General features: G+C 38.7%; 1 protein-coding gene across 6 annotated transcripts in view; it reads left to right on the top strand.

Moving 5' to 3' along the window:
- FYN (FYN proto-oncogene, Src family tyrosine kinase) overlaps positions 1-15,887 on the top strand; it is a 180,587-nt gene that overhangs the window by 23,743 nt on the left and 140,957 nt on the right. Inside the window, exon 1 of one of the 6 annotated variants that reach the window (XM_077812955.1) lies at positions 6,087-6,104. The exons of 4 other annotated variants lie outside the window; for them this stretch is intronic. The gene's annotated coding sequence lies outside the window, so the exon portion shown is untranslated. Of the gene's footprint in view, positions 1-6,086; positions 6,105-12,847; positions 12,934-15,887 lie in introns of those variants that run through there. One more of the 6 variants, XM_077812957.1, reaches the window with a different exon arrangement.

Raw genomic sequence — 15,887 nt, 5'->3', positions numbered from 1 at the left:
GCAACCTTAATTCTGGCACTTAACTTCTGAGTGCTTAACTTTGTGAACTCAATGTTCTTTTAATACTGGTTTTGTGTGTGTGTGTGTAATAGAATAATTACATTAAAATAGTGCAAAAAAGGAGAGGGAAAATTTAGAAGTGAGGTTTTATATTGCTTAGTATATGAAGTAGTACACTAGACAAACAGAAGCAGAGGTCTTAGCACTAACTTCTGATGCAAGTGGGCAGGTGTGAAACCTAAACATTTGCAGTTGCATGCACTAATTGTGGCAAACATGACAAACCAGCCTCTGTGTAACAAGAAAACCATTTGTGGGCAACTGGTGTAATCGATTCAGAATGGAAATTTGGTGCTGTTCTTTCTGTGGGTGTTTGCAGACTTTTCTCTGCACTCCTTCTGAAGAGGCAGGATGTAGCTATAGCTATGAAAAAGTCAGCTGACCTAAAACAGGGTTTCTGTGAAATCACAATTGGTTAGAATGGGTATTTCTTTTAGTGACAGGAAGAATGAGACCTTTTGAATGTTTAAGGTCTTAAAAGTTAAAAGTACTCTTTCAACTATATAGCTTTTATTTGTTTTGGGTTGGGGTTTTTCCCCTCTTAATATGTACCATATATATACCTACAAAAGATCAAACTCCTGAAGAACTCTTCTATTAAAAAAAAATCCCAAACCCCAACCATTCAACTGATTATATTTAAAGATTATCTTGATGTCTCTATGGCTAACAAAAAGGGAAGTGGGAAGTACTCCAACATTATAGCTATGTTAATCTGATTATTTTAATGATTAATATACAGATTTACACTTGGCACTTATAGGGGAAAAAACAACAAAGTCCAGCACTCAAGTTAGGAAATGCCAGAATTAAGGTTGCCTTGTGCATATGTATTATGATACCTTCTTTAATTACATGATCACTATTTTTTTTCCTGATTGTCTCATTGATAGTTATCTGAACACCTTCTCAGTGAAATTTTCCTTGGGAATTCAGCATCCAGTCCAGCTTTCATTAAAACCAGTGGCAGTGCTCCTTAGGAAACAAAATTGGGTCTGTCTATATGTATAAAAAAACAAACAAAAAAATCAGCTAAGTTGTTAGACTTCTGTGCGGCTCAGAACAAGAGTCCAAAGGGAAAAGATAAATATATCTGGGTTTCTCATCACTGAGTTAATAGAAGTATTGTGAAATGCTCTTGTGCTATTAAATGAACAAGATTTTGGGATACACAGAGACTGTGTGGAAAAGATATTAAATATGTTTTTATTTGATAAGTGATATGATAGTAAAGAGTGTCCTTTGTATTTTAATTCACATTTAACATACTTAGCTTTTTGTCATTTATCCCAGTAGAATTTAAAGAAAGTAGATACAGTGCAGATGCATTTGCACAATAGCTGGAAATACTGCAATCTATTACACTCTTGCTTTTTTAAAAAAAAGAGTAAAAGGAAAATGCAACTAACTTAGCTGCCTGTTGCCATTATTTTCTCTAAGAACATTTTCCAGTGTCCAAGTGCTTTTTAAATTAAACATGTCAGACTTGTAATGCTGCAGGGTGTAATGCTGAAAGGTCTTAGTTTAATTACTGTGAGGAAAAGTAATATTTTTGTCCCTAAAACTTTTGGGGGGCTGGGTAAGAGGGTGATATTGGGTTGTGGTTGGTTTTGTTCAACTGTTTTACTGTAGTACAAATATTAATTTTTAAAGCTGTAAAATAATATTGTGCCTGCAGAACTTGCTTATGTTTCATTTTGAAGCTTCAGGATCAGAAATCTCTGGAGGTTTGATTAAAACACCTTATGCCATGTAAGAAGGAAAACATGCCCTTTGCCAATTAGCATTTTCAAGCTAATAAAAGCCAACTCTGTCTGGGCTTCATGTATCCAGGCTGCTGTTGATGACATTTTGAAGATCTATGGCTAACAAAAATTTACATTGTACTTGGAGAAAAGGTTACAATAAAGCTTCTTGATGCAGCTATTGAGTTGTTGGATACATCCGATTGCCTTTGTATCAACCACTGAGGATTTTGTAGTCCATTTGCTTATTGGAACAAAATTAACCCAGACCCTGAAGAAATACAATTTCATTATATATATTTTAAAGGTTTTTGCATAGGAGATGGTGTTAGCCCATTGGGGGCCCTAAGTAGGAAAATTTTGGGGACTTCCCCACACAACACATAATTGAAGAGTGAATAGAGTTGCTTGCAACCTGTGTAATTGCTTAGTCCACTTATGCCTAGTGCTGGCACTGTTTGCATTGTGTTAGCTAAATCTAGGAATAATTAGTTTGGAGCTTTCATTTAAACTATCTTTCAAAATACTATCAATAGTGGCATTTAGAACGTGCCCTGTTCTTCATGGCTGTAACTGTAAAAAGTCTGAATGCTGAATTCAGCATGCAAGTAGAATTAAAGTTAATACCGTAGGTTCAGATGGGCACATCCTATGACTGATTTCCTGCAGACACTACAGAACATCAGTCTTTTCCATTATCACTCTGTGTGACCATTATAATGTAGATATTGTAATCTACTTTCTGCCATTTCCTTTTTTCTTGACATTTCTCATTTGGCTAGTGCAGATATTAACACTGCATGAAACTTCTATCCTTTGCATGAAACCTCTATTCTTTGCAGCTAGAGAAAACATCACCCAAAATACAGAAAGGGCCCAAAAGGCTACATGTTTTATCTTTGCATTTATTTTATATAGATTTTAATATACTGGTTAACTGCTGATTACTTTATTTCATTGTAGCAATGCCGGGGGATGCTGTAATCATTTTGTGATGCATTTTGGACAGACTTATTGTCTGCTGAAACAGCGTGTGAAGGAGAGATTAGAGCCATTCTTCATACATTTTTTATTAAATTGCAATTGCTTGCATCAAGATCTCTGAAAGATGCTCTTAAGCAAGGTTGCCAAGGTGTTGATGCTGGAGTCATGTAATATACTGCCCAAAACACTGAAAAGACAGCTGTACGCATTTGAAATTTTGCCTAACACTTGGAGAGCTGGTCAGAACCCTTTCACCAAAATATGCATTTTTGTTGAGACATATCTGTTTCATGAAAACTTTTATAGGAAAGTATGGAGGGACCTGAATCTCTCATATCTCAGGCTAGTACCTTAACTAGAGCTTGGCTGAGTAATGGATTTTTCAGTTCACTGGCAATTCAGAAAAGAAAAGAAATTATTTTGGGTTGAACAAGAAGTTGGGGTTAGATGTGGATGAAATTTTTCAATTGAAACTTTGGCAAGAAATGTAGATTTGGTGATCAAAACATTTTTAAGTGTGTGTCAGTTTCACTGAATTATTTCAGTCAAATTCCCAAACCCCATGTTTCATTTCAACATTTTCAATTTTTTTATTCGAAATGACTGTTTCAAAATTTTGACTTCTTGTTCCACCCAAAACAAAACATTTTTGTTTTGATTTTGAGCATTTTATAACACTTAATGCTATTTTTATAAAACTAAAAGGAAATTTTGAAACAGTCATTTCGAATAAAAAAATTGAAAATGTTGAAACGAAACATGGGGTTTGGGAATTTGACTGAAATAATTCAGTGAAACTGACACATACTTAAAAATGTTTTGATCACCAAATCTACATTTCTTGCCAAAGTTTCAATTGAAAAATTTCATCCACGTCTAACCCTAACCAACAATCAATAGAATGTGATATGCCCGTGCTCATATACCTCTACTTCCCTGTGTCAATGCCATTTTCACCAAAATGTTCCAAAGGTTTTATTTTTGGTCCAATGTGGAACAAAAACAAATTTTGAAACCTTAAAAATTGCAGTGAAATGGAATTATCATCATCCAGTCAGCTCTACTCACAACTTTTCTTCAGAAATTAGAGAATAATATATAGCTAGAAATCTCTGTATTTTGACTGAGTTTTTGCTACAGTCCACAGCATCCTAATTTAGCATTCCTTGAACCATGACCTGGAGTTACGGTTAAGAACCACGGCAGTTCTAACACTATAAACAAGAGTATCCTGTGTCGTGACAGACAACTTTATTCTAGGAATGTGACTGGGATCACCAATTCTTTTGGTTACTAGAAGAAATGGGCTTCAAGTAATAGCCCGTAATGTCTGACAAAACCAAACATGGTGGCTTCAAACCTGTAACAGAAGGCCCAGGTTTCTCTTTCTGTAATCAGGACAACAAATACTCTGATTGCTAAAGTCTTCCCAACTTCCTGGGTGGTGCCTGTAATCTTAGGCTCTTAAAACTTTAAATGTGTATCTGTGAAATATGGTCCTCCCTACCTTGGGCCCTCACTCAGCTGCTTATGTTACTCTAATATTTTTTTTTTCTTAATTGGGGTTGCGGGGGAAGTCCAGAGCTTGGAAGGACTCTCCCCTTCCAGCTGCTGGAGTAAAATCCCTACTGTGGGATGACTGGTTCCTCTCAGAGCTTGCAGACTCCTTCAAAGAAATATGGTTCCAGTTGGCTTAATAGACAGTTTACTAAGGACCACCTGCCAAGAAAACCCACAAATTTAACCCCTGCTGGTCCTGCAAAACTGCTGAAATGCAAACACCAGTACTGGATTGACTTCAAGGGCTAGTTAGGAATTGAGGGGTGCTTTTGGCCTAGTTCATTCTCAAAGGGTCAATATATCCTGTCACAGGGCCTATCTATTTGTTACTAACTTACTCCATAGCTAGATCAGCAATCTAAAGGTGAAAGTGCTTATAGTCCCATACCAATATTCTGAGCCTTCTGTTCTCTGTTTCTGTTAAACTTGTTTGAATGAATGTTTTACTGTACCTGTGTTCTGGGCAACCCAGTGACATGAAAGACACCAGGACAGTACTCTACACACCAGAGAATTTGGACCTACAGAACGTAAGAACAGCCATACTGGGTTGGACCAATGATTCATCTAGCTCTGTATCCTGTCTTCCAACAGTGGCCAGTGCCAGATGCTTCCGAGAGAATGAACCGTACAGGGCAATTATCCATCCCCAGTCATCTAGTCCCAGCTTCTAGCAGTCAGAGATTTAGGGACACCTAGAGCATGGGGTTGCATCCCTGACCATCTTGGCTAATAGTTGTTGATGGACCTATCCTCCTTGAATTTAGCTAATTCTTTTCTAAACACTAATTTCTTTTCTGTACTTTTGGCCTTCACTCACAACATCCCCTGAAGAAGAAACAGGCGAGACCATCTAGACTCTAGAAATCACTTTTATTTCTTCAGGCTATGTGTAGCCTTCTATAGCATCTGGCTGAGAGAGAGCTGGGGAGCAGAGCTGCCCAGGAGCTCTCTTAACTGGAGCACACAAAAGAGAACCTCATGGGCTGACTTGGGTGGGTGAGGGAGAGAAGGTGGTTCGGGGTTGGAATTTTTAAAAATAAATAGAGATTGAGGGTGAGCTTTTGGGAGAAGGATGGTGAGACAGAAAACAAAGGATGGGACAGATGACAGGGCTGTGAAAGAAAGGGGAAGCAGGGAGCAGCATATGCTTGAAACAAGCAAAAGATGCAGCCATCTAGAATGGGAAAGAACTAGTGGTCTGAAGTCAAGAAGGTTTTACAAAAGCACAGGAGACCTAGTAACTTCATTGAATTAAAAGTTGGTTGACTATTATAATTTAAATACAGTAATAAACTGCTTTATATGGCAGGAATGTGCCCATTTGGGGATACTCCTCTCTGAGTGCATGGATGGGGAGGAGGGAGAGTGCATGTGTGCATGCCCATAGAGCACAAGAGGTGAGACAAACTGAGATAAGAACAGTGAAATTGGAAAGGAGAGAGATTGAATGAGGACAGAGGAGGAAGAGTGAGGGATGAGACAAATGGAATGAGACAAGACTGAACTAAAAGGGAGAGGTGAAGAGGTGGACATGGATTGAACTCCTAAGTGATGGGTAAATGGAATGTATCTTGTTAACAGGATGAAGGTGCTGCTGCACTTGTAAGTATTAAACTTTCATTAGGTGAACTAGACATTCTTCACACAGGGGAAAAGGGAACATTGGCATTAATCTGGGATCCTGGTTAAGTTCCAGTTCCACTAAGTTTAGCCTGCATCTTCAGCTTAACAGTGTGTTCTTCACTTCTTATGGTGAGTTACTGTGTTCTGCCTTCACTTCCTGTGTTAAAAACAATTGTTATGTTCCATCTTTCTACTGTCATTAATTAAGTCACGATGGTGTCCTTATCTGTCTCCCAGGAGTGTTTAGAGAACTGATATATGTAAAATGCTTTGGGATCCAGGGTTGAAGTGCTATAGATATGAAGAATCATATTACAGAAATATGAAAATCATGTTTGAAATACTTCCAGCTCTCTTCCTACCCACTTTAGGGGGGTACGTTTTTAAAAGGTGATTGATTAAAGGGGTTAGAGGACTTAGCAGTGTAACTCAATCAGTGGGAGATGAAATGGGAGTTGGCAATCACACTACTTCATTGGTATGTAGGTATAGAGGAAAGTAAGGTTGTAGGGTGTGGGTAGGAGAGAGAGACACAGGGGAAGTGCTCTAGGGAGACTGGGAGGAGGTGCTGCTGTGGGGTGAAGAGGGAATGCCTTCACAGAATTCAGGACAGAATTCCTCTGGGATTCATGTTCAGATAGCAGGAACAACATTGCAACCTGAATTGGGGAGGAGTGGCATCTGTTAAGCATAAGGAATGTGACCTGATGGGATGTTGGAGGGGTCAGAACTCTGCATGGGGAGCAAAATAAAAACAGTCCACTTTCCTCTGTGTTGTGCAAGATGGCAGCTTCCAGGGATAAAAACCTGAATTAATACAATGCCAGAGTTACGCACCACTATAGAAAAGTTGAAACTTCTGCAGGTATTTAATAGCTAATATGAAATGTTTTTAAATTTGCTTTTAAAATGGATCCCTTACATCTCTAACTTCCTATTACCTAAAGCAGCTAGCAATTTGACATTTGTTGTATTTTCACAAATCAATATGTAAATTAATTTATTATGGTGTTCAGACCTGATGCTTACATTTCAGTCTAAGATGGAAGGAAAGCTGCCATTAGAAAGCAAGTTTGTTTAGTTGTAGAAAATTGATCTTTCTATACCCTCAAATTGTCAACAGCCCACAAAAGGGCAAAATTTGTTGATTGACAGGGTAAAAGGGCAAGCCCTGCTCTTCTGAACCACAAGTGTAGAAGAGGTGCCCTGGCTATTTATTGAATGTAATAAAATGTGCATTTAACACAGCAGCATCTCTGTCCAGTGGTATACATGTACCCTTAATGAAATGCTCACAGTGAAATGTCATAAAACTTTTGCATAATTTAACCATTGTAGAGTGGCAGCTATTAATGATTTTTTTTTTTCAAATATCTTCACACTAAAATTTAAGTTAGGTTATTTTCCAATGGGATTAACTTTAGCGAAAACATTTGTTTTCAGGAAAGAGGGGAGCATTCTGCTATTTCAGGAGATGGGAAAGGGATGAAGGGAGAAGTGATATAATAGGTCAGAGAGATGGCTGGAACCAGGGATGGATCTGGCATAGAAGCACTGCGATACTAGCCCACCCAGAAAAATGAGTACAATTAGAGTTTTTAAAAAAATCTTCCTTCACTCTAATTCTGTCCACCTCTCAGGTTTTAATTTAACTTCCTAGCTCTTCCAGATAAAGGATCCATGCGAGGGGCAGCTGCTCCAGGGCCAAGACTCTATAGTACTCTTCAGGAGCAGCTCTGAAACAATGGCAGAAAACAGAAGGGAAACTTCAAAAATGTACTTAATTAACTTGCATTATGAGTAACTAGTTAGTTAGTGCCCCATTCAAAATTTTGAACTATGGCTACCTCTGGCTAGAATATTTTATTGTTACTATGATTTAAACTTTGCTCTGGGGATGCAGCAAAAATGATAGATCTTCCTACCTGAGAGAGTAAGTGTCAGATTCTGGCCCTAATGCATAAGTCTAGCTCTGACTTAAATGGAAGGCTGGTGCAGGCAGGATTTGGCTCTAACTGTAAAAATTACCATTTGCCAGATTGGGTAGGGACTTGATTTGTGGGGGGTTTTTCATATTTGTTTGGGTGACCATGATTTTAAAATGTACATGTATGACTTTTAAATGTTGGCTGTGCTGCAATCATTTTTCTTTCTTACTGAAACATGATAGAAATACTTCAGTCCTTGAGCTATAGACTCCTGGAAAAGTGCTTACACTAGTTGAAGATTGTTAAATGTATTTAAGATAAAAACTGAGGAGAAATATGCAAATACTTTTGCATGTGACTAAAAATTCTTGCCTATTGAATCTGATTCACTAAAAGCATAAAATGTGTACTGTAGTGGGTTTTACCTAACTTATAATAAACACACAAACTTGCACTAAAGTAACATTAAGTTTGCAAGATCAAGAACTCAAAAATTTGGGAATGCCAGGCATATTGCTTACACAAAGGCAACTTCCTCCTGCCACCTGCCATCGAATTTCAAGTCCCTGCCCCAAAGCATGGGGACACCAAAGCTTTTTCAAGAAAAGGTCTCTTTGTCTTTTTCATCATGGGCAAAACATCATATTTTTCCCTAGCCTCATTCTCAGAAGAAGCTGAACTATTTTCGCTACAGTTTTCCAAAAAATTTAGTCTGAGGCCTTCACTCACATGAAGAATTTTAACCCAAATCATTAAAGTTTGGCAAAGTTATAAAATGGGAAATATTTGGTAGCCTGAATCAGATACTACCAGTCCTGCCTATATTAAGGAGCGTGTCTGGATTTTTATCACATAGGCATATTCTTGTTTGCAGTCCTAAAAACATAGAGGTCTCTAGTGCCAGCTGAAAGGGAAGATGGTGGACGGCTAAGATTTTTAAATTTGCCATCCAGGGGTTTTTGGCCATTCGTAATACAGAGTTTTTCAATATGCACTGTATTTTGGTCACATTGTCCACATGGTGTGTATCAAGGCTGTGAAAAGCTAAAAGCAATAAAAAACAGAAATATATACAAGAGGGCTGTGTTAGTTTCTCTATACCCTATATACCCTATACCCTTCAGTTCTCTAACTCTGGAAACTGAAATTTCCATCATATTGCATATTGTGACAAAGTTCCTCCTCTATCTTGGTGGGTCTTGTGCTTATTGGCGGATTTGCTCTCCTTGGAGCTTCACAGCAGCCCTCAGTTTGGCCGTTTTCATGAACCCACAGTCCAGGTCAACTTCTCCTGTGTCTGACCAGGAGTTAGGAGGTTTCAGGGGAACCTAGGCCCGCCCTCTAATCCGGGTTCCAGCCCAGGGCCCTGTGGAATGCAGCTGTCTAGAGTGCCTCCTGGAACAGAAGTGCGACAGCTACAACTCCCTGGGCTACTTCCCCTTGGCCTTCTCCCAGCACCTTCTTTATCTTCACCATAGGACCTTCCTCCTGGTGTCTGATAATGCTTGTACTCCTCAGTCCTCCAACAGATTGCATTTTCACTCCTAGCACCTCTTGCTCCCAGCTTCTTACCCACACACCACAAACTGCAGTGAGCTCCTTTTTAAACCCAGGTGCCCTGATTAGCCTGTCTTAGTTGATTCTAGCAGCTTCTTGATTGGATGCAAGTGTTCTAATCAGCCTGTCTGTCTTAATTGTCTCCAGAAGGTTCCTGATTGTTCTGGAACCTTCCCTGTTACCCAGGGAAAAGGGACCTACTTAACCTTGGGCTAATATATCTGCCTTCTGTTACTCTCCTGTAGCCATCTGGCCCGACCCTGTCACAATATGTATAAAGGGGGGTTGTGATTTTGTGTTTTGTACATATGAGGATGTTGCAGAAGATCAGCGAAGCTGAGATACAGCACTGCAGTCTTTGTAGACTTGGTGGCTGGAATGAATGTTCAAACTATAAAAACACAGCAAAACAAATGATAAATGTCCTGCATGTGAGACTACTGTTACTGTGCTAGTAGGTTGGTTTTGGACATTAAACATTTATTTTATTGACTCTAAGATACTGAACTCAAGCTGATTAACTGATTTTTTTTTCTTTAGCTGAGCTATAGAGAATCTGTGTGGTCCAAAGTGCTCTAGCAACAATTTGAGACATGCTGTCATTCTTGCTGAGTTAACTTCTTTTACTCAACAAAATCTGTACCTTAGCTCATTCTTGGGGTCATGTCACCCCTAATTTTCTTTGTAGGACTTGATTGGAGCAGAAAACCTGCTCTCTTGGTACATCATCAGGTTGGGGTAGGCAGTTGAAGTAATGCAGCAGTGTCCCTCCAGTCCTGTAGAAGCACTATTGTTTTGAACTTCAGTCCGTTTTTCTTTACGGGGTGGAGAGTAAGGGGGTGTGGGTGGTGATGGGAGGAATATGACTATGTGGAAGGGAATGGACCAAGCCAGAGGAGAGCCACTTTCCTGTCAACTTTCAGAGTTACACCTATGTTAGTCTGTATTCGCAAAAAGAAAAGGAGTACTTGTGGCACCTTAGAGACTAACCAATTTATTTGAGCATAAGCTTTCGTGGGGGGGGGGGGGAGGGGAGGAGAGAAAACCTGGATTTGTGCTGGAAATGGCCCACCTTGATTATCATACACATTGTAAGGAGAGTGATCGCTTTACATAAGCTATTACCAGCAGGAGAGTGGGATGGGGAGAGAGAAAACCTTTTGTAGTGATTAACACCCATTTTTTCATGATTTGTGTGTATAAAAACATCTTCTGTATTTTCCACAGTATGCATCCGATGAAGTGAGCTGTAGCTCACGAAAGCTTATGCTCAAATAAATTGGTTAGTCTCTAAGGTGCCACAAGTACTCCTTTTCCTTTTCCTGTCAACATCCCCCAGGGGTTTTAATGAGTTGTCATAAATATAAAGGGAAGGGTAAACCCCTTTGAAATCCCTCCTGGCCAGGGGAAAACTCCTCTCACCTGTAAAGGGTTAAGAAGCTAAAGGTAACCTCGCTGGCACCTGACCAAAATGACCAATGAGGAGACAAGATACTTTCAAAAGCTGGGAGGAGGGAGAGAAACAAAGGGTCTGTGTCTGTCTGTATGCTGGGTCTTTGCCGGGGATAGACCAGGAATGGAGTCTTAGAACTTTTAGTAAGTAATCTAGCTAGGTATGTGTTAGATTATGATTTCTTTAAATGGCTGAGAAAAGAATTGTGCTGAATAGAATAACTATTTCTGTCTGTGTATCTTTTTTGTAGCTTAAGGTTTTGCCTAGAGGGGTTCTCTATGTTTTTGAATCCAATTACCCTGTAAGATATCTACCATCCTGATTTTACAGGGGGGATTTCTTTATTTCTATTTACTTCTATTTTTTATTAAAAGTCTTCTTGTAAAAAACTGAATGCTTTTTCATTGTTCTCAGATCCAAGGGTTTGGGTCTGTGGTCACCTATGCAAATTGGTGAGGCTTTTTATCCAACATTTCCCAGGAAAGGGGGGGTGCAAGTGTTGGGAGGATTGTTCATTGTTCTTAAGATCCAAGGGTCTGGGTCTGTAGTCACCTAGGCAAATTGGTGAGGCTTTTTACCAAACCTTGTCCAGGAAGTGGGGGGGAAGGTTTTGGGAAGTATTTTGGGGGGAAGGACGCGTCCAAACAGCTCTTCCCCAGTAACCAGTATTAGTTTGGTGGTGGTAGCGGCCAGTCCAAGGACAACGGGTGGAATATTTTGTACCTTGGGGAAGTTTTGACCTAAGCTGGTAAAGATAAGCTTAGGAGGTTTTTCATGCAGGTCCCCACATCTGTACCCTAGAGTTCAGAGTGGGGGAGGAACCTTGACATGAGTAAGTTAACATCAAGATACAGGAACACAAGAATTGCCGTACTGATCAACCCAAGGTCCATCTAATCATGTATTCTGACTGCAACAATGACTGACCCCAGTAGCCTCAGAGGAAGATGTAAGGAACTGCACAGTTGACAGATGTGGGATAATCTGCCTTCCCCACCCCCATATATGTCACTGTGGTCTTTAATAGTTAGAGACTGGCTTTTAAGCCCTGAAGCACAGGGTTTAATATTCCTTCCAGCATTCTGCTAGCACTGATTATGCTAACTCTGGATACTCTTATTGTCCATACAAATAACCAGTCTATCTTTGAATCTATAAATGCTTGGTCTTGGCAACTTCTTGTGGCAGTAGTTCCAGCCTAATCACAAGTTGTGTGAGAAAGTATTTTTCTCCTCAGATATGAATTTGCCACTTCTAAAATGTCATTGAATGTCCCCTTGTTCTTGTGTTATGAAATAGATCAGGAGTATCTGTCTTCCCCCCCGCCCCCATCTTCCCTAGACCACCATTGTATATATTTTTATCATGTCTCCTCAAATTCATCTGCTTTTTAAGGTAAATATTTTTTCAATCTTTTCATATGAGTGTTTTTCCAGGCTATTGACCATTCTCATCTCCCTTTTCTGGAACTCCTCTAAATCTGTAATATCCGTTTTGAGATGAGGTGATCAGTACTAAACACAGTATTCCAGATGAGTCCACATGACTGATTTTATCCAAAACATTACAATAGTGTTATTCATCATCCTATTGCTCATGTATCCTAACAACTTATTAGCTTTCTGACCATAGCTGTGCATTGAGCAGACGTCTCTGTTGAGGTATCTGTAGGTCCTTGCTGGACCTGATGCAGTTAATGTAGAACCCTGTAAGACTTTGAGATATTCACAGGCTAGTTGGATACAGCCCCTGCTTCCTCCACTGGGGCCAAACACCACTTCTGTGGTTCTGTGGCTACCAATTTTTGTCTTAACCCTGTCTTCTCCTTGCAGGCTTTTCCATAGGAAAGCATTATCTGAACCTCAGTTCTTATCTTTTGTTTCCTTAGTTTTCGTTCACCTGTGGAGCTCCATGAATTCATTGTGATTTCAGAAGTGTAACTGAAAGTAGAATTAAACAGTCTGATCTGCAGAGATGGAATTTGGAGAATGGACCTCTGTAATGCTGTAAGAGATTTAAGGTGCAAATATGTTCAGAACAGAATAGAGACATCTTCTCTGATACTGTTGTCTGATTCATAATGCTTCTAAAATTTGGTGTGGTGTGGAGAGGAAATGACCTGTCTCAGATCAATCACAGGATCAGTAAGTTAGACCAAGGCATTTGCTTAATAAAGGACACACTCCAAGTATTCTCTGTTCATTACTAGTTCTCAGTATTGCCTTCTAGTATTGTGTGGATTTCATAAACAACTGCCTGCTAAATGGATACGCAATTGAGAAGCAAGCCAAGTGCTTCCACAAATGATCTTGCTTCGGGTAGAATAGGTTTTAATTCCTATGGTCCTATAAATAAAGACTGCGGTTAAAACTTCAAAAAGACTTTTCTGCTTCAGAGAGAAACTTATTTAGCTTTAAAAATAATTACAGGGCAAACATAACTGTACTCTGTAATTTTTATGGATGGAGTTAAAATATTTTTAGCAGTTTGAGAGCTGTTTGATAAAATGACAAAACTGTACTTGTGCTATGTATGTATCTCACCAGCTACAGAGTCCGTAATCATACTAGACAGTTCTGTGATTGTACATTGTTTTACTTTCTAACCTGACTTCCAGTGCTTAGATAAACGTGTATACGGTCTAAATAACCTATGCAGGAATTCTCTGCTCCCCTCACTCCCCTCCCCTATCCATTTTGATTACTTTGTTGAAGTACGCAAAAAATGGTGGGTTTTTGCTTTTGTGTTTTCAGGGAAAACATGTTGGGGATGGGGAAGAAAACTATCAGTGTGATATTTCTGTGAATCTGAAAGTGAAACTTTAGATTTCTAAAAGAATGTTCCTATAGCATCTCCAAGGGGGCATCCTTTTTTGTTGATTTTATTATAGTTCATAATTCATATAAACCTTGGTCACCAAACTAGCTGTGTCATGGCAAGTCAGATTTATTTTTAAGATGAAATTGGTTAACTATTTTATCTATTTTAACTAGGGCTGTTGATTAATTGCGACTAACTCACGTGATTAACTTAAAAAAAATCATGATTAAAAAAATTAATTGCGATTAATCACAGTCTTAATCACACTGAACACTAAACAATGAATACCAATTGAAATGTATTAAATATTTTTGGTTGTTTTCTACATTTTTCAAATATATTTTAATAATAACATAGAATATGAAGTGTACAGTGCTCACTTTGTATTATTTTTGTTTACAAATATTTGCACTGTAAAAATGATAAACAAAAGAGATATTATTTTTCAGTTCACCTCTTACAAGTACTGTAGTGCAATCTCTTTATTGTGAAAGTGCAGTTTACAAATGTAAGGGTTTTTTGTTACATAACTGTACTCAAAACAAAACAATGTAGAACTTTAGAGCCTACAAGTCCACTCAGTCCTACTTCTTGTTCAGCCAATTGCGCAGACAAACAAGTTTGTTTACAGAGATAATGTTGCTCGCTTCTTATTTACAATGTCTCCAGAAAGTGATACCAGGCGTTCACATGGCACTTTTGTAGCCGGCATTGCAAGGTATTTACATGCCAGAGATGCTAAACATTCATATGCCCCTTCATGCTTCAGCCACCATTCCAGATGATACGCTTCTGTGCTGATGATGCTCATTAAAAAATGAACGCATTAATTAAATTTGTGACTGAGCTCCTGGGGGGAGAATTGTATGTCTCCTGCTCTGTTTTTCATGAATTTTGCCATATATTTCATGTTATAGCAGTCTCGGATGATAACCCAGCACATTTTCATTTTAAGAACACTTTCACTGCAGATTTGACAAAATGCAAAGAAGGTTCCGATGCGTTCCGATTTCTAAGGATAGCTACAGCACTGGACCCAAGGTTTAAAAATTTGAAGTGCCTTCCAAAATCTGAGAGGGACAAGGTGTGGAGCAAGCTTCCAGAATTCTTAAAAGAGCAACACTCTGATGTGGAAACTACAGAACCCTAACCACCAGAAAAGAAAATCAACCTTCTGCTGGTGGCATCTGACTCAGATGATGAAAATGAACATACATTGGTCCGCATTGCTTTGGATTGTTATCGAGCAGAACCAGTCATCAGCATGGATACATGTCCTCTGGAATGGTGGTTGAAGCATGAAGGGATATATGAATCTTTAGTGCATCTAGCATGTAAATATCTTGTGACGCCAGCTACAACAGTGCCATGCGAACGCCTGTTCTCACTTTTAGGTGATATTGTAAACAAGAAGCAGGCAGCATTATCTCCTGCAAATATAAACAAACTTGTTTGTCTGAGTGATTGGCTGAACAAGTAGTAGGACTGAGTGGACTTGTAAAACCTTTGAGCCTACATTTGTTTTATTTTTGAATGTAGTTATTTTTTGTATATGATTCTATATTTGTAAGTTCAACTTTTATGATAGAGATTGCACTACAGTACTTGTATTAGGTGAATTGAAAAATACTATTTCTTGTGGTTTTTAAGGTGCAAATATTTGTAATCCTAAATAAATATAAAGTAAGCACTGTACACTTTGTATTCTGTGTTGTAACTGAAATCCATATATTTGAAAATGTGGAAAATATCCAAAAATATTTAAATAAATGGTATTCTATTGTTTAATAGTGCAATTAATTTTTTTTAATTGCTTGACAGCCCTACGATTAACTGAAGTGGCATTCACTGGACACCATTAGCTTTTGGTCTTGCTAGCATGAAGTCTGTGAAAATGTTCGTATTTGATACTCTCCATCTTGACATTGTTGAGGGCAGCTCTTTCTACACCTAAGAGGTCTGCCTTTTGTAAAAATACACTGGAATTCTTCTTAATTTAACCGGCTTCATTCATTGGGATGGAGCAGAAAATATACAGATCTAGCTGTAAATTGAATTCCTTCTGACAGATTTTTTTTTTCACTGAAATTGAGTCATTTTACCAGCATTCTGTGTTGGGAAATAATTGGGGGAAAGAATTCTGACAGTTTTGAA

This window comes from Eretmochelys imbricata, chromosome 3 (genome assembly GCF_965152235.1).
Source record: "Eretmochelys imbricata isolate rEreImb1 chromosome 3, rEreImb1.hap1, whole genome shotgun sequence".
NCBI lineage: Eukaryota > Metazoa > Chordata > Testudines > Cheloniidae > Eretmochelys > Eretmochelys imbricata.
The sequence above is the reverse complement of the archived record's forward strand: the minus strand, read 5'-3'. Positions and strand labels throughout refer to the sequence as shown.